At 44.8% G+C, this 17,780-nt stretch overlaps 1 protein-coding gene across 1 annotated transcript in view; it reads right to left on the minus strand.

Annotated features, from left to right (window-relative positions):
• LPP (LIM domain containing preferred translocation partner in lipoma) overlaps positions 1-10,918 on the minus strand; it is a 938,906-nt gene extending 927,988 nt beyond the window's left edge. The window contains exon 1 of the mRNA XM_006871883.1: positions 10,835-10,918. The gene's annotated coding sequence lies outside the window, so the exon portion shown is untranslated. The remainder of the gene's footprint in view (positions 1-10,834) is intronic.
• Between the last annotated feature and the right edge of the window lie 6,862 nt (positions 10,919-17,780).

Consider the following 17,780-nt stretch of genomic DNA (forward strand, 5'->3'; position numbering starts at 1 on the left):
GGACTACCAAAAGAACAAACAACTGTCTTGGAAAAGTACAGCCAGAATGTAAAGAAACGATGAGTCTTCCGTCTCTCATACTTAGCACATGTTCTCAGAAGGCTCCAGTCCCTGGAGAAGGACATCTTGCTGGTAAAGTGAAGGGCCAACAAAAAAGAAGAAGACCCTCAATAAGATTGACCCGTACAGTGGCAGCAACAATGGGCTCAAACATAACAATAGTGATAATAGTGAAGTAGCGGGCAGTGCTTTGTTCTATTGTGCAAGGGGTCGCTATGAGTCAGAGCTAATTTGATGGCACCTCACAACAACAACAACACAACAAAACATGCTGGTGACAGCACTACCTGGTGAAGCCCATAACCTTGAGCTCCTCAGTCCTCAACCTGATTATCAGTCTTGTTTCCAAAGTTGAAAAGATAGACAGTTGGTGCTACTGTCAATGAATCAATAACAAAGGTTTCTCATCTATGTATACTGTTGTTGTTGTTGTTGTAAGTGCTGCTGAGTTGGTTCCAACTCATAGCCACCCTGTATAGTGTTTCCAGTGAGCAGCTAGTGGGTTTAAACCACCAACCTTGCAGTTAGTAGTCCAATGATCATTCTACAGCGCCATACCAAGAGTCATCTATGTATGTTCTTGTTGTTAAGTGCTGTCAAGTCAGTTTCAACTCATAGCGACCATGAATAGTGTTTCCAAGTAGTAGCTGGTGATTTTGAACCGTCGACCTTCCGGTTAGCAATCCGGTGCTTATCCTACAGTGCCACACCAGGACCTATGTATTGGGCCATTGGGTTGGTTCAGACTCAGAGTACTCCTATGTATGTTGTTGCTGTATGTTGTTGTTAAGTGCCTTTGAGTCAATTTAGACTCATAACAACCCTGTATAAGGTTTCTGAGAGCAGCTGGTAAGTTTGAACCATGGACCTAGCGGTTCAAACTGACATTGAGGTCGAGTGCTTATCCTATGGTGTCGCACCAAGACTTCGACCCTATGTATAGACTTTGCTAACGGCATTCATAAAGAGCTCTGGTAGCATAGTGGTTACAAATCGGGCTGCGAACCTCACAGTCAGCAGGTCAAGACTACCAGCGGTTCTGCGGGAGAAAGATAAGGCTTTCTGCTCCCATAAAGATTTACAGCCTTGGAAACCCTATACAGGATCGCTATGAGTTGGAACCGACTCAAAAGCAATTAACAACATTCCTACCACTTACGGCCCAAAGCCCAGTGGGAAGGTTTCTTCACTCCTGTGCTCTGTCCCCAACCTCTTCAAAACAAGAGTGACCATGCCAACCTATTGCTTGGGTTGCAATTGAGAAGTCAGTGACAAAAATGGAAAATGCATTTGCACCTAAAAAGTGTTCTGAATAGCTATGACATATACTAGCTGTGAGATGGTTTGTGATTGGTAAGTTTAAAAGAAACAGAGCAGAATGATCAACCTTGTCATAGATCTAAGACTGGCCGAACAATACTCTTATAGCAAGCAAAAATATTTATACAAAAAGGAGCACAGCAGCTTACTATCAAGCATGAAATCTTGGAGTAAGCATGGAGTCCTGAGCTTGGTTCTTCAAGTTAAAGGCATAAACGGCAGAAACATAAATCCCCAAACCACACAAACATTCAAATTGAACCATCTTAATTATTTTGCTTTCAAAGTGAAAAACACAAAGGTTTAAACCCAAAGATATAAAGATCTCCCAAATGACATTCCCTCATTCTTCCCAGAATTCTCCAAAGGCAAGCCCTTGGGAGGTGGGGGTGTGGGATGGGGGAAGGAATGTGTGGGGCACAGCAGAAACTAAAACTCAAAAACACCTTGGAAAGAGGTCTGGCCTAGAACTGAGGGCCATATGGTTTGCTGTGACTATGAACAAGTGTGTTCCTTGCTGTGAGCCTCATCTCCTCATCTGTACAGTGCGGGATAGGACTTCTGATGTGGCGCTGTAGCATAAGCACTAGGTTGTGAACCATACCCACCAACAGCTTCTCAGAAATCCCGTACAGGATCACTATCTGTAGGAATCAACTCTACCACACTAATAACAACCCATTCTGACTTCAAAGGGCTTTTAAGACCAGAACTACCATCCTCTCTCTGCTTCTCCTGCTGTCTACAATTGTTGTTGCTGTTGCGAAGTGCCATCAAGTTAATTCCAACTCATAGTGACCCTGTATAGGGTTTCCAAGGAGTAAATGGTGAGTTTGAACCTCAGACGTTATAGTTCAAACCAATCTTGTAGTCCAGTGATTTATCTCACAGCGCCACACCAGGGCTCATCAAATAGTTTCTTCCAGCCAAGGCAGATAAGCTAGCAAATAATTAGAAGGACAAGAGTAGAAACCAGGCTGACATGATTTGAATAGTAAACAGCTTCTGGAATTCCCTTGCGCCTCCTGACTCTGCTCTCTCCTTGCCCCTCCCAACTCTGTTCCAGGTCAATCCTCCTCTCCTGGAACATTTCAGTAGCTTTCTAAGCTGGGTCCCTGCCTCTGCCATTAAGAGTTCTCTGAAACACAGATCCAGTAAGGCTCTCATCTGCTCCAAAAGCAACAAAAGTCCTACTGTCCCCACTGACATCCTTTATTGTTGTTGTTGTTGTCATGTGCCGTCGAGTCAGTTCTGACCCATAGCGACCCTGTACAGGGTTTCCGAGGCTGTAAATCTTTATGGGAGCAGAAAGCGCATCTTTCTCCCGCAGAACAGCTGGTAGTTTCGAACTGCTGACCTTAAGGTTCGCAGCCGATTCATAACCACTATGCTACCAGAGCGCCTTTATTAGTGATCTCCAAACACACATATCCCCAAACATTCTCAGATCTCAAGCATCAAAGTCAGCTGTCAGGAAGTTCCTCCACCTTTGCCTACCAGGTGAACTCCTACTCACTCTTCAAAACCCAACTCAAATGTGGTTCTTTTCCATGAGCATTCACCAGTTCTTCCAGGTAGTTGGTCACTCTTTTCATAGGGCTTTACCAGTTCATCACTCTGTTAGTGCCCTTAACCAAACCCCACTGTTGCCGAGTCATTTCTGACTCATAATGACCCTGTAGGGCAAAACAGAACTACCTTATAAACTTTACAAAGCTGCCTCATCTGTCTCCCTCAAAGCAATTTGTGGATTCAAAATACCAACCTTTAGGTTAGCAGCTCAACGCTTAACTCATTCCACCAACAGGGCTTCTTAGTGACCTGACCATGTTCTATTTCAGTATCTTGCTAGAATGAAGGTCCTTGAAGGGCTTAATCTTAGTTGTCTTTGTAAACCTGTATCCAGCATTTCTGCCAGGCATATGGTAATCTCAGTACACATGTGATGAACTCAAAACAAGAGACTGAAGTATACATGATCACACACATCTGTGGAGCAGAAGAGAGCAAAGAATCTGAGAATGGTTTCATGTCACTGGGTGGGTGTCTTAACAATCTAGGACTGCTATAACAGAGACACCACAGGTGGAGGCCTTTAACCAACAGGCATTTATTCTCAAACAGTTCTTGTTGTTGTTGTTGTGAAGTGCCGTCAAGTCAGTTCCAACCCATAGCGACCCTGTATAGGGTTTCCCAGAAGCAGCTGGTTGAGCTTGAACCACCAACCTTGCAGTTCAAACGGCTTTGCAGTCAGTGCATTAACCCACAGCGCCACACCAGGACTCCGATTTAGAGGGCCACAAGTCAATCCATGATAGTGGATTTTCACCTTGATCCTCAAAGTTGGATTCTAACCAACAGAGATGGAGAAGCCAACAACTCCAGGTAGAGACAACAGTGTAAGCAAAGGTATGGATTACAAACAAAACAAAAATCAAAGGAATGTTTGTAAACAATACAGCCACTTGTCTATGCGAAGAAGAGTGAAAATACAGTTGTGATTTTTTTCCCTTTTCATAGCTTGTCTAGTCACTCTTAACTTTACATCCCCAGTTCCCCAATCTTGACCCTGAGGTTGGAACTGATCAACTACCATAGTAGCTGCAGTATAGGTGATTCTCAGCCCAGTCCTGGGAACCCTTAGGCCCAAGCTTCAATGGCTATAAAGCACTCCCTCTCCCCTGTGGTTACATGGAACCATGTAAATTCTTCTCTTCCTCTAACAAATATTCCTAGATTGTCTACCATGTGCAGGGTACTCATCCACGCATTAAGATGGCCATTAACCAAGTACACATAGCTGCTGTCTTCATGAAGTTTAGTTTAACGGGGTGAAGAGTCAAAGGCAAATATAGTCAAATGGTGAATGATGATCTATTGTCTCTATAATGTTCATTCATTTAACAGTTAACAAACATCTCCAAGATACCAGAGATAGAAAGACAGTGCTGGGAACCGAGACCACCAGCAGGGCCTCCTTGTGAAGTACCCCTTCCCATTTAGGATTTGGACAAGAAGACAGTGCCGTGGGAGCTGATGGTGACCTGCAGGCCACTCTGGATGTCTCTGAGGCATGTCCTATCATTGTAGATAGAAAAATATCACTTTTCCTTTCTCATGTAAAAAGAAACAGGAACACACGTTCTGTTATCTTTAATCCTCAGTTCACCTTTTATAAATCTGCCCACTGAAAATGTTCTATGAAAATTTGTACAGTGTGATTTTTTTAGAATACATTAAAAGACAAGGTATTATTTACTTTATTGGATGTCATTCCCAGGATCTGTTTCTTCTCACTAGACCAGAAACTTCCAGTGCAACAGTCCATTCATGTCCTTACTGGTGAGTCCTCAAAAGTCAAGGACCCTCCTGACGCAAATAGGCTCTGTTGTTGTTGTTAAGTGCCGTCAAGTCGGTTCCGACTCATAACCACTGGTAGGGTTTCTGAGGAGCGGCTAGTGGATTTGAACTACTGACCTTGTGGTTCAAAATTACCTACAGTTCAGTGCTTATCCTACAGCACCACACCATAACTCCTCTAGGGAGGACTGAAGTTGACACCTTGTAGTTCTATAGGCCAGAAAACCTTTTTGGAGAAAGGAATCAGCATGACCCAGGGAAAAGCAGGAACTATCAGGAGCTACTTCACTCAACTCTAGACTACATCTAACACTGGGCGTGGGTGTCATACAATCAAGGATAATAACTGAGATCAAGACCCTCTATCACTTCCCTACTTGGTGACTTCATTATGATGATTCCTGCCTCTCTACAGGGAGGCACCGAATCCGTATCATTACAGCGGACAGGGAGAGGGGGCTTGGGCAGGAGGGGTAGATGATTAACTGTTGTTGTTGTTGTTAAGTACCGTGGAGTTGGTTCTGACTCATAGCGACCCTGCACAGGGTTTCCGAGGCTGCAAATCTTTACAGGAGCAGAACGCCTCATCTTTCTACCACGGAGCAGCTGATAGTTTCGAACTGCTGACCTTGAGGTTAGCAACCCGATTCATAACCACTACGCTACTTAGATGATGAACTAGAGGCTAAGAAAGAGAAGACATCCAAAGTGTAGAGAGAAGTATAGAAATTTAAGAGAGAAGGACGGGCTGGAACAGCATCTGTGTGAAATTAACACAGCAGCCCAATGAACGTGTGGTAAATTCATTCCAAAGTAAAAGCTGTTGACAAACAATGAACAAAACAAAGCTGATCTCTTCTTGCTCATGGGCACAGAAAGTGTGGTGACGTGGTATAGATAAGGCAAAGGCTGAGGGAGCTGTGTGATCTTTCTTAACCTCTCCAAAATTCATTTTCTCATCTGCAAAACGAGACTGATAAAAGCAATTTTAATGACCCAGTCTGAGAACTCCATAAGCACATTACACACTCCAAAAATTTTCTAAATAAATTATTATTATCATTACGAAGAGAGAATAATAGGAAGATGACCATTTTCTAGCCCCAACTCTCTGGATTATGTTTCCAAACAGTAATCTCATTGAACCTCCAGCCACCTGCCCACCCTATTTATACAAAGTCAAGAGAGGTGAAATCCCCAACAATACATCCGCATCCGAGCTCATTCTTGTGCACTCCATTAGGAATGTACCGTCCACTTCCTCCTAACATCTGGGCTGTCTATAGCACACTCCCATGACATACGTCTATTCCTTCCTCCCCTTTCTTTCCCTCATCCTCACATTCTCTGACTCCTCTGTACCTTCAAGCTCTTGAATACCCACCCAAATACTAGCTTACTGCAGGCAGCAACACTTTACCTCCCCCTTCCTTCTTCACGGTGGTTTCTTCTAGTGCGAAGCAGCTTTCCAATGCCATATTCCAGTAAAAGTCTCCACCCACCAATGCACATACTCAGCTATGAGCTCGTAATTACTGGTCTAGGTCAAAGTCTCAGGTTCACTCAGGTAGTTAATAAATCTGTTACTATGACTCCTGCATTACCATCCAAATTTCGTATCCCACAGAGATAGTTCCTGAGAGTCCGCAGGCCTTCATTCTCATGTGACTCTCTAGAGAACCATTTAATGGCCCGTATAGCTTATGAGATAAATTTAAACCTACTTAGCAAAAATAAAAGTCCTCCCTTTCTCCATTTCCCAGAGCCCTATTCATGCTGGCCACTCAAAACACAGCCTCAAGAATACACCACCTTCTTCTTCTGTCTGCATATACTGCTCCCTTTGCCTAACAGATTCATCTTTGTCCTTCCATTGGGCAACTCCTACTTTAATGATTCAATTCAGACGCCATCACCTCCGTGATGATTTCTGAGGTAGTCCCTCCTTGGTACAAAGCAGCCAAAACACACCCTTAAGGCATTGAGCATCCCCTTTCCCAGACCTACACACACACCTCCTATATGCTCTTTAAGGATAGGGACCATGTCTCCTCATGCTTGCACTCCCAGGGTCTAGCCAAGTTCCTGGAACACAGTAGGTGTGTGCTCCATGCCCTGGCTCATCTCCTTTCAGTGTAAAAGTAGCTCCATCATCTGACTTTACAGAGTTACCTAACATTTTCTATCTTTCTTTCCATTTTCTATTTAATGCAGTAAAACTCTGTGCTAAAAGGACCTTCCTCCTACATTCTTTCCTTGGCCAAAACCCAATCTCTCCAGCATCTTACATGGTTCTGAAATCAAATCCAATCTCCTTTCCTCCATTTCCATTTAACCCATGTGAGCACCACAGCAAAATAAAGTCACCTATTTACACTAAGATTCAAGGTTCTGGGTGTAATTTCAAGCCCATCTCTCATTAGCTGTGTAACCATGGACAAGCATTAAAATAGAGGCCTACTTCTCAGGGGATTTCTGTGATTCTAATAGAATATCTGACAGCAAAGTGTTTTATAAAGTGCAATGCAACGTATGTCCAACAAATTTTATCACATCTCGTGGGACTGCTAACCACGAGGTCGACTGTTCAGAACCATCAGTCGCTCCTCAAGAGAAAGATGAGTCTGTCTGCTCCTGTCAAGATTTACAATCTCAGAAACCCTTTAGAGTCAGTATAAAATTAGAATGGACTCAATGGTAGTGAATTTGGTTTAGAAGTCATTAATTGTAAGAATTTTTGTTGTGTGATGGCCGTTGAATCAATTCTGCCTCAGAGGGACCCTAGATAGGGTTTCTGAGGAGCAGCTGGTAGGTTTGAACTGCCAACCTTGTGGTTCCCAGTCTAATGCTGATCCTACAGCACCACATGAGGAGTCCCTCAGAAACTCTCTGCAGGGTCACTGAGTTGGAACCGACTCAACAGCACACGGCAGCAGCAGCAACATTATCATTTCAGAATAAAAAACAAAACTCCCCAACAATGACACATCCATGATTATAAATCATCCCAATTTTAACGATGCCAAAATCTGAAACAAAGTGTATTTTGAAATTAATGAAATTCAATTTATTCATCTCAATAAAAAGAACCTGCTATAAGATTTTATATTTGCTATTAACATATGATGTTCTTGTTGTTAGGTGTCGTCCAGTCCTTGCTGACTCCTGGCAACCCCCTAAGACTGAGTCAAACTACTCCAAGGGTTTGTCTCGGCTGTAAGCTTTATGGAAACAGATTGCCATATCTTCCTCCCACGGAGCCGCTGAGTGGGCTCAAACCACCAACGTTTTAGTTAGCAATCAAGTGCATACCCATTGGAACCACCATGTATGTAAACCACCATGTATGTAAACGAGCAAAACCAATCCCAAACCACTGCCATCCAGTCAATTCCTACTCACAGTAACTCCATCAGAACAAAGTAGAACTGCATCATAGGGCTTCCAAGACTCCTTTCTTAATGGACGTGGAATGCTACATCTTTCTCCCAAGGAGTAGTTGGTAGCTAGTAGATTTGAACAACTGACCTTTGGGTTAGCAGCTGAGTGCTTTTACCACTCCACCACTCAGACTCATAATGAACAAATAATGTTGTTGTTGTTAAGTGTTGCGTCGTCGCATCACTTCCGACTCATAGTGATCCTGTATAGGGTTTCTTAGTAGCAGCTGATGGGTTTGAACTGCCAAACTTGTGGTTCAAATGGACCTTTCGATCCAGTGCTTTATCCTACAGCTTGACACCAAGAAAAATACTCACTGGTTTAACAGTCTTAGGCCAATTCATTGCTCCTTTTATGGAATCTTACTGCCAGTTCCTCCATACAAAGCTACTCTCAGCTTGCTCAAATCCTCAAATGATGACTTCAAGTCATCCACAGTCCTAAGCCTGGCATCTGTAAAGCCCTTCAAAATCAAGCCTCTTCTCCCACCCACTGCTAACTGGAATTGACCATCTAACCTGCAACCTCCTCCAAAGGGATTACCTCCCTATTAGAATGTTACCAAGGAGGTTCCGACTCAGACTCGGCCATCATCAGTCATAACCAGCTCTGCTGCTCAGCTTCTCTTCTCTAGCCTTATCCCCAAAGTCCAGTCTAGGCCCCATCACTGACTGCTTAAAGGCAGCCAAGCTCTGGGGCCCTGGCTGACCCAAAGGTTCCAGAGCTGCACCCCTATCATTCAGACAGCTAATCTTAACTACAATACTCCAACTAAAGTTAAATTTAAGACTGTAAAGGCCTTAGTGGTGGGGTTGAGGGGCTGCCTTACAAAGATTTGCCCTTACAAGTTCTGCCCTCTTCCCTTTAATTTCTCTCAAGTGCTGGTAAGAAGAAGAAAGAAAGGTTGGTGATAGAGTAGAGAACCCTCCAGGAAATCCCAGCGCCTCTCTCCCCACCCCCACCCTTTACTATTCACACTTGGCTCTAGGGCTGGTTACTCACCTTCTGGGGTCCTCCATTTTCCTATCTGTAAGAGGGGAGGGCAAATGAGGGTGGGAGGGAGAATTAGCTGCTTTCTAAAAGTTCCTCAATGTGGTGGCACTGTAGAATAAGCTCTGGACTGCTAACAGCATGGTCAAACATGGGAGACAGATGAAACTTTCTGCTCCCATAAAGATTTACAGCCTCAAAAACTGGTTGCTATGAAGAACCCATGGCAGGGGCTCGGTTTAAAGGTGGTTTAAAAATGCCCCTATCCACAATTTCTCTCCCTTCACTTTAAGGCATTCTCAAAATGCACATGTGCTGGAAGGAGTAAGTCATTAAGTCACTAACACCTTAGAAAGAAAGAATTTTATTGGTGAGGCAAGCAATTTAGAAAAGTGGGCGGAGAGAAAGGGACAGGAAACTAGATCAGAGGAGGCCCAGTGTTTATTCTGATAGTTTTGTGTTGCGGGTAGGAAAGCAGTAGATCATGGAGAAAGAAGGGAAGGGAAGGAGAGGAAAGGGTGTGAGTTCTGATGGCCTCAGATGGCTTTGTGGTCCCCAAATCATTGCCCTGTTCCAGTACCCAGGAACAATTCCACTGATATTGTCTCTTGTAGCCTACCCCACAACTCCACGCACCCAACAAAGTTATAGTTTCGCCTCCACTTTCCACATTTAATTTCACCCTCTCTGATCCTCCAGTTCCTTTGTGGAAATGCCCTTCCTCAATGCTGCTGGCTAACTTTAAATAACTCCCCATTCCTCAAAAGCCCACATCAAGAGCTGCTCCCTCCAAGGGGACATCTCTAGTCCCTCCCCCAGCAAAAGCTACACTCCTCTTCCAGAGACCCTGAAAACTTTATCCATGTTTTTCCCACAACACTTTAGGAGCTTCTACTTGGGTCGGACCTGGCTCCTAGAGGACAGCCTCTCCAATCCAACATACACAACACCATACCTAGCACATAGTTGGTGCTGGAGAAATGTTTAGGTAAAAGAGATCTGGTATCTGGCTAAACCTTCCGTGAGCGTGGTTGTGGGGGGCCCCCCTTCTCTGTGGGCCTCAGTTGCCTCGACTGTTAAATGGGGGAACTTAGAAAACTCGGTCTCTAGGCCCTATCCACTATGACAACAGTAATTCCGCGAAAGCTCAAAGTGGCTGGGCGTGGCCCCACCCCCTGGGAGCCCAGAAAAGCCAGGGCAGGGGGCTCACAGGAAAGGGCTCCAACCCCTCCCAAACCAGGGTCCACATTTCCAAAAAACTCTGGCTCCCCTCCCCCATGTCGTGCACCCGTGATTGGGCCGCGGCGGGCACTTCCGTACCGCGGGCCTGGTGGCCCGGGCAGGGCGCACACCCGGCGCCTCGCGCTCCTGCCACCTCGGAGGCGCTCGCACCCAGGAGGGTTGGGGGTTCCCGAGGCGTCCGCAGGCGGAAGGTGGGGGGAAGGAAGAAAGATTTGCAACAATACCTCGGGGAGGAGGCGGCCGGGGCAGCGGCGGCGGCGATAGGAGGCGGAGGCAGAGGCAGAGGAGGAGGTGCCCGGGCACTCCCCCTCCCATTGTCCCCAGCCCCGGGCAGGCCCGGCCCCGAGCCCCGCACCAACCCCGCCGGGCGCGCCGAGCGCGCCCCGCGTCCCGTTCCCAGGGCAGTGCAGCCAGCCCTTACCTTGCAGCGCCCGGCTCTCCCCCGATTGCTAGCGCTACTTATCCCAGGAAAGCTCGCAAGGGGCCGGGAGCGAACCCACAGACAAAAAGTGAAACTTCGGCAGGGCTGGAGCGGCTGCTGGTTGGTGCCTTTCCCCCTCCTTCCTCCCCACCGTCCCCACCCCCTCCCCTCGGTCTCCCGTGCGGTGCCCTGAGCGCTGGAGGCTGACGTCAGGGGCCCGAATTCCTGACTTTGCCTGCACGCATTTGTCCATGTAAGGTATGGGAAGGCGTGTGCCCGCGGGGCCGCCGAGCAGCACTCGTTTGGCGGGGGAGGGGAGCGCCCGCCGCCGCCAGCGGTGGCTGTGCCAAAAGGTGGGCGCATCGAGGGCTCTCCATTTCCTGGGAGGAAGAGGAGGGGACGTGGGAATTCAGGGAGCTTGCAAAAGAGGAAGAGAAAAGGGAAGAGTGAAGCCTTTGCCTGCATTGGAGGAAGAGGAAAAAGACCTAGAAGGAGGAAACGGTCGAGTCAAGGAGCTGCTGGAGAATCGGGGGGGCCTGCATCTGCAATTAACGCACCAAATTAGGGCCCCGAACTTGAACGGAAGAGATCCTGCTACGGAATCCCATTCCAAGATCTCGCTCGTGAGCCCCGCCCTGGATTCCCAGCAAGACTCAAAACTTACAGGATGTCAGAGCTGGCAGCAGACCAACTTCCAAGTCTTTCACTTCACACATGGGAAAACTGAAGCTCTCCGAAGAGAAGTGACCTGCACAGGGTCATACACTCAACAGACCAGGAAAAGAAGCAGTGTTCCGCCTTCCTGACCAGTGTTCCCGCCGCCAGACTGAATCTGACTCCCTCCTCAGCACTGGCCCACCGGTTAGATGTGAGCGGGCAACGCGGACCACCCTGTGAAGTGATTTCGTACTTCCCTTGGCCCCGAGTCAGTTCCTGGAAGGTTCTGATTGACAGTGAACCCTGAATGGCAATGACAGTCTTTAGCTTCAGGACATATTCCTCTTCCTGTACTAAAATAATCGGACCCCTGGAGTTTTTAGCATTTACTTCACCACCCAGTCAGGAAACCCCAGAAGCTCCCTTATGTGCTTATAGTTTCAAAGAAGCCTGTGAACTTGGTGAACAGGTTTGAATAAAGGCAGGCCTATTGGAAGGTTTGAGTTGGAAATTTTTCCTCTGACATTTGCAAGTGTGAGCAAAACTGAGAATCACTATATACTACGTCAAGGGGTTATAATGTGGGGCAGCCACTGCCTGGAAGGCGGTCCTAGAAGACTGGAGACTTTTTCCTTTATTGATATGGATTTCTAAAATAAAAATCCCTCACCTCACCACACATAATTAAAGCATCTTCTCAACAGTTTATTGAATCATGTGAGTTAGATAAGACAAATTGTAGTCTCATTTGAGGAAAAACTAAAGCAAAATGACTTGCCTAATGTCACAAACTGAGTCCTGGTGTGGGGTTGCAGGATAATGCACTGGTCAGCAAGGTCGGTTTGAACTTCCAAGGTCGGCAGTTCAAATCCACTAGCTGCTCTTCTGAAGCCCTATACAAGTGGCTATGAGTCGCAATTGACTCAAAGTTACTTAAGAACAACAATGTCACAAATAAGTAACTGAACAAGCACCAGACCCACCCCTCTAGGTCACCTGACTAACCCCATGATCTTTGTACCCAACTACCTGATCTAGACCAAATCCTGTTAGGAAATGCTAAGTGTACACAGTAAATTACTTCTTCTGGAGTATGTTGGGATTCTGGGACCAGGAACTAAATTGTTAAAACACATTGCATTTCTCACTTACTGAGCACCTTCTTTTCTGCAGGGTCTTTGAATTCAGACATTCCTGGTTTCAAATTGCTTAGCCTTGCTGTTCCTCTCAGTTTCTCATTCATTATATACAAACATGTGAAGGTAATAATAAAGAGACATAGGTCAAGAGTACTTATGTCATGCAATAATTAAATATTTTACCTTTTGCAACTAATTTGGTTTGAAATAGGAAATACAAGTGCTGGAAGAGATTTTGTTCTGGAGTTTTAAATGTATCATTTCCCATCACAATGGAATTCATTCACTCTACAAAATCTCAGCAAAGCCATGTTCTGAGTGCTACTCATTAGTTCAGAAAGTCCCACTATCACACCAACAAAGAATGGATTCACTCAGCTCTCATTAGAGTTCTGATTCCTGGTGTGGCCCTGTGGGCTAATGCATCAGACTGCAAAGTCGTTTCTTCTGCAGGGTGGGTGGTTCAAGCTCACCAGCTGCTCCTTGGAAATCCTATACAGGGTCACTATGAGTCGGAAGCGACTCGACGGCACTCAACAATACCACCACCAATGAGGGTTAATAAGACAATATGGTATAGTTGTTGCTGTTATGTGCCGTGGAGTCGGTTCCGACTCATAGCGACCCTGTACAGGGTTTCCGAGGCTGTAAATCTTTACGGGAGCATAAACCCTCATCTTTCTCCCTTGGAAGAGCTCGTAGTTTCAAACTGTTGACCTTAGGTTCGCAGCCTGATTCGTAACCACTACGATTAGAGACATTTTATTCCTCTATCCTACACATTATATATAAAGGAGCTCTGGTAGCGTAGTGGTTACAAATCGGGCCGCAAACTACAAGGTCAGCAGTTCAAAACTACCAGCTGCTCCGCGGGAGAAAGATGAGACTTTCTGCTCCTGTAAAGATTTACAGTCTCGGAAACCCTGTACAGGGTCACTATGAGTCGGAACCAACTCCACGGCACACAGCCACCAGCCACCATCACACATTATAAGATGGTTGTGATGGATCTAGAAATGTTACTAAATTACATTGAACTGTTGAATGAATGTGTTAGGAATAATCACTGTGTTTCTCCTAAAATATTTATGAATTGTTCAGGGGGGCCTGATGTTAACATTAGCATTATATAAAATTAATCACGAAAGATAATTTCAATTCATGAGCCACTCACCAGGAGTATAAAACAACAAAGTCGTAAATTGAATCACATACAGCATTATCATCAGAGCAAACCCAAGCCAAAAGCCTCATCCTCATTTGCTGTTCTGTTTTGTTTTTGTTTTTCTGTCCTCTCACTTTTCTCCACGTGCATATCAAAACTTGTATGCGGGGGTTTTGAGTCACAAGGGAAGATTGGATAAATTGGCAGACTCAATGCTAGAGAAATACATATTTACCAATTCAGAGACTAAACGAACTTCAGGTGGTCTGGGAAGCATGAGAGACAGGAATCCTGTGGTCCAGGGATTGTATTGTGGGTTGAATACTTTTAACAGTCCCTTGTGATAGCACTAAAAACTGTTAGGCAAGATGGGCTGTTGTTGTTGTTAGGTGCCATCGAGTCGGTTACCTACTCATAGCAACTCTAGGTACAACGGAACAAAACTCTGCCCAGTCCTGGGCCAACCTCACAATTGTTGCCACACAATGGCAGACCATTGATGCTGCCATTTTGCCAATCCATCTCACTGGGGGTCTTCCTCTTTTTATCTGACCTTCCACCTTACCAGGCATGAGATCCTTCTCCAGCGACTTGTCCCTCCTGAGAATATGTCTGAAGTATGAGAGATGAAGTTTGGCCATCCTGGCTTCCAAGGAGCAAGCACTCTGGCTGCTTTCTTCCAACATGGATCTGTTGGTTCCTTTGGCAGCCCATGGAACTTTCAATATTCTCCTTCAGCACCATAACTCAAAAGCATTAATTCATCTATGGTCTTCCTTATTCACTGTCCAGCTTCCGCATCCAGATGAAGTTACTGAAAATACCATGGCTTGGGTCAGGCACACCTTAGTCAGGCACACCTTAGTCCTCAAGCTGTGGACTCCACCATTTTCCTTTACTTACTGCAACCACTTACCAAGAGGCTTTTGTGTATAGCTCACTTTTCTATCACTTGGATATACCAGGCACTGTTCTAAAGGTTTTTCATATGCAATTCATTTACCCCTCAAAACCCTTCTAAGACAGGCAGGAGGTATTATTACTTTCTCCATGGAAGATGTGCAGCTTGCTAAGACTCACAGAACAAGTGCATGGGAAAGAGAAGATTTCCGTTTCTAATATGACCCCGTTCAGAGCAGTTCATAGTGATAGCGTGACACCATCTAGTTCACTGGTCTCAGGGTTGTGGAGATTGATGTTCATATTGTTCCATGAGTCCCTTGGACTGTTTCTTTTCACTACAATTTTCATCATTCATCTTTCCTTCAGACCTTAGATGGCTACTAGCAAACTTTAAGACCCTAGTCACTACTCACCAAAGAAAGATATGGAATATTGTCTTTGTGGACTATATTAAGCCAGTTAACCATGGTGTTTGGTTATGTCTCAGAAACTTTCAAACTTTGTTCTCTGTATGCTCCAACGCACTCATAGATATATTTGCAGCCAAGGTAAATACCCACTGTCGAGTGGCCATCTGGTCTCAGTGTGTACACGCCAGTGTAGGGAACTCATGATCTCCTGTGACTTAACAAGAAGGAAGAATATGAAGAGGCTACCAGAGAAATCATGATGAAAGTGGCATAAAGATGGAAGGCCAATCAATATTGCCTCCTTCCATTTAAAACACTTTAGTCCAGACCTTTAGTATGGTTTTGCACTTCATGCTTTGGGACCTGATTATCCTTTCTATCTCGTCTCTGCCAGTCTTTCATATGGCCTCATCCCTAGCCAATTCAAATTGCTAGTGGTTTCCCAGGATTCCCTGAGTGGTACAGATGGCTGAACACCAGACTACCAGTTGAAAGGTTGGTACTTTGAGCCAACATTAGAAGGCAGGTCTGATGATCTGCTTCCAAAAGGACACAGCTTTGAAAATCCAATGGAGCAGTTCTACTCTGCACACATGGAATAGTCATGAGTTGAAATCGACTAGATAGTAACTAACAACATTGGTTTCCTAAATACGCCTTCTCTCCTCCCACTTGTCTTCTCCCTGGAGCACCTTTCATTCTTCCCCATGTACCTGGCCAACTCCTGATCAGTCTATTGAGACTGCTCTTAAATAATCTGAGAGCTTTTTGCCACCCAAACTGCAATCTCTACTGTAGCTCATTGCCCTGACAGGGCATTTCTCATGTCATTCTGTGCTATTCCTCAGTCATCATTCTGGATCACATTGTTGGTTACCTTGTCTTTATGTCTTAGTGGACTGAGAGTCTAATTCGACTGAACTCTTAACACAGTTCCTGCCTTGGTCATTGCAGACACGCAATTGTTTTTTGTTTTGTATTTTCTTGTCGTCATTCTTAGTCAAAGGTAGGGGATGAAAGAGAAGATAATAGGACTGGGGAGTAAATATAATCATGTAACTTCATCAACAAGAAGAGGCGTCATGCTCCCCCAGAAATGTACAGCCATGCAAATCCTGTACAGGGTTGCTCTGAGTTGGAATTGACTTGATGGCACTTAACCATTAACCAACAACATGGAGACAGCTCAGCTATAGAAATAGAAAAGAAATGGAAGTCATGGTTATTTTGAAACTTTGTATCAAGCAAAATATGAAAAACTGCCCTGGGGTCATTTTCTCCTCCAATAATGACTAAACACAAGTGACAGTTTGAATATTTGATATATCCTATTTTATAGTGGATCATACTTCTCTTCCTAAACTGTAGTAACAGTGTGAAAGGCAAACAAGCCCCTAGGTGACTCTGACTGATAAGCATCTGCCTTTTGTAGAGAGATGATGAAAACTTACTATGTTAAATGGCACTGGTAGGCTTCTTAGTAAAGGCAGCATCACAGATAATGAAGCTTACCAAAGGTTTGTTTACTTTCTGTTCTTCACACCTCACTGAACAATGGAAAAAATGATCTCAATGTTTTTGTTTTTCTTTTTAAATACATCATCATCAGACTTCCTCAGTGAACGTTTCTCTCTTGTTTTAGAGTACTAGGTCTTTGCTTGAAAGAAAACGGTGTCACAACCTTGCTTCATTGGTTGAGAGGAATAAAGTCAATGTGGAGAAATGATAACTTGTATTTGTATTTTGTACAAATGTACCTAGATTTAAAGCCCAGTTTTCAATCAGGGACAGTAATTACTGTTTTCCTATGGGTTGGTACTAAGACAAGACAATAAAGCTCTTGTCTTCCTCTCTTTTTCTTTTTTAAAGACTAAAAGGTAACAAATATTTGAGAAAATATTTGAAGCCAGGTGGTTTGTGGTGAAATATTATTTTGAAATATTTAATGAAATCCTTGCCCATATTTCTAATCCTTGGCCCTGCACTACACTGATTTATCAAAATCACTCTATATTTACTGTTGTTCCCAGAGAACCCATTGCTGCGGAGTTGATGCCAACTCAGAGTAGCCTTAGTGAAGAGTGTAGAACTGCCCCAGAGGACTTCCAACTCTACAATCTTTATGAAAGCACACTGTCACACCTTTCTTCTGGGCAGTGGCCTGAGTTCAAAAGACGACCTTTAGGTTAGCCATCAAGCGCTTAACCACTGTGCCACCAAGGCTAGATCTCAAGATGAATGAGATTATGTTTCCCTTACTTTGTAGAATAAATTCAATTTTAATTGCAAGCCTCTAGTAGACGTCCTGGTGTTGTGCTGTAGGATAAGCACTGTACTACTAACCACAAAGTCAATCCCCCAGTTGCACTTCGGAGACCCTATACAGGGTCACTATGAGTTGGAACTGACTCGATGGCACTCAAAAGCAACAGCAAGTTATAAATAACTTTCGATTTTCTTACTTTTGAGTTTGTAGACTGCAATGAGAATCCTCTACAGGCTATCTAAGGAGTGTAGTGGTTACGAATCAGGCTGCAAACCGCAAGGTCAGCCATTCGAAACTACCTGCTGTTCTGTGGGAGAAAGATGAGGCTTTCTGTGCCCAAAAAGATTTACAGCCTCGGAAACCCTGTACAGGGTTGCTATGAGTTGGAACCGACTCCACAGCACTT

The sequence above is a fragment of the Chrysochloris asiatica genome, unplaced genomic scaffold, assembly GCF_000296735.1.
Source record: "Chrysochloris asiatica unplaced genomic scaffold, ChrAsi1.0 scaffold00177, whole genome shotgun sequence".
NCBI lineage: Eukaryota > Metazoa > Chordata > Mammalia > Afrosoricida > Chrysochloridae > Chrysochloris > Chrysochloris asiatica.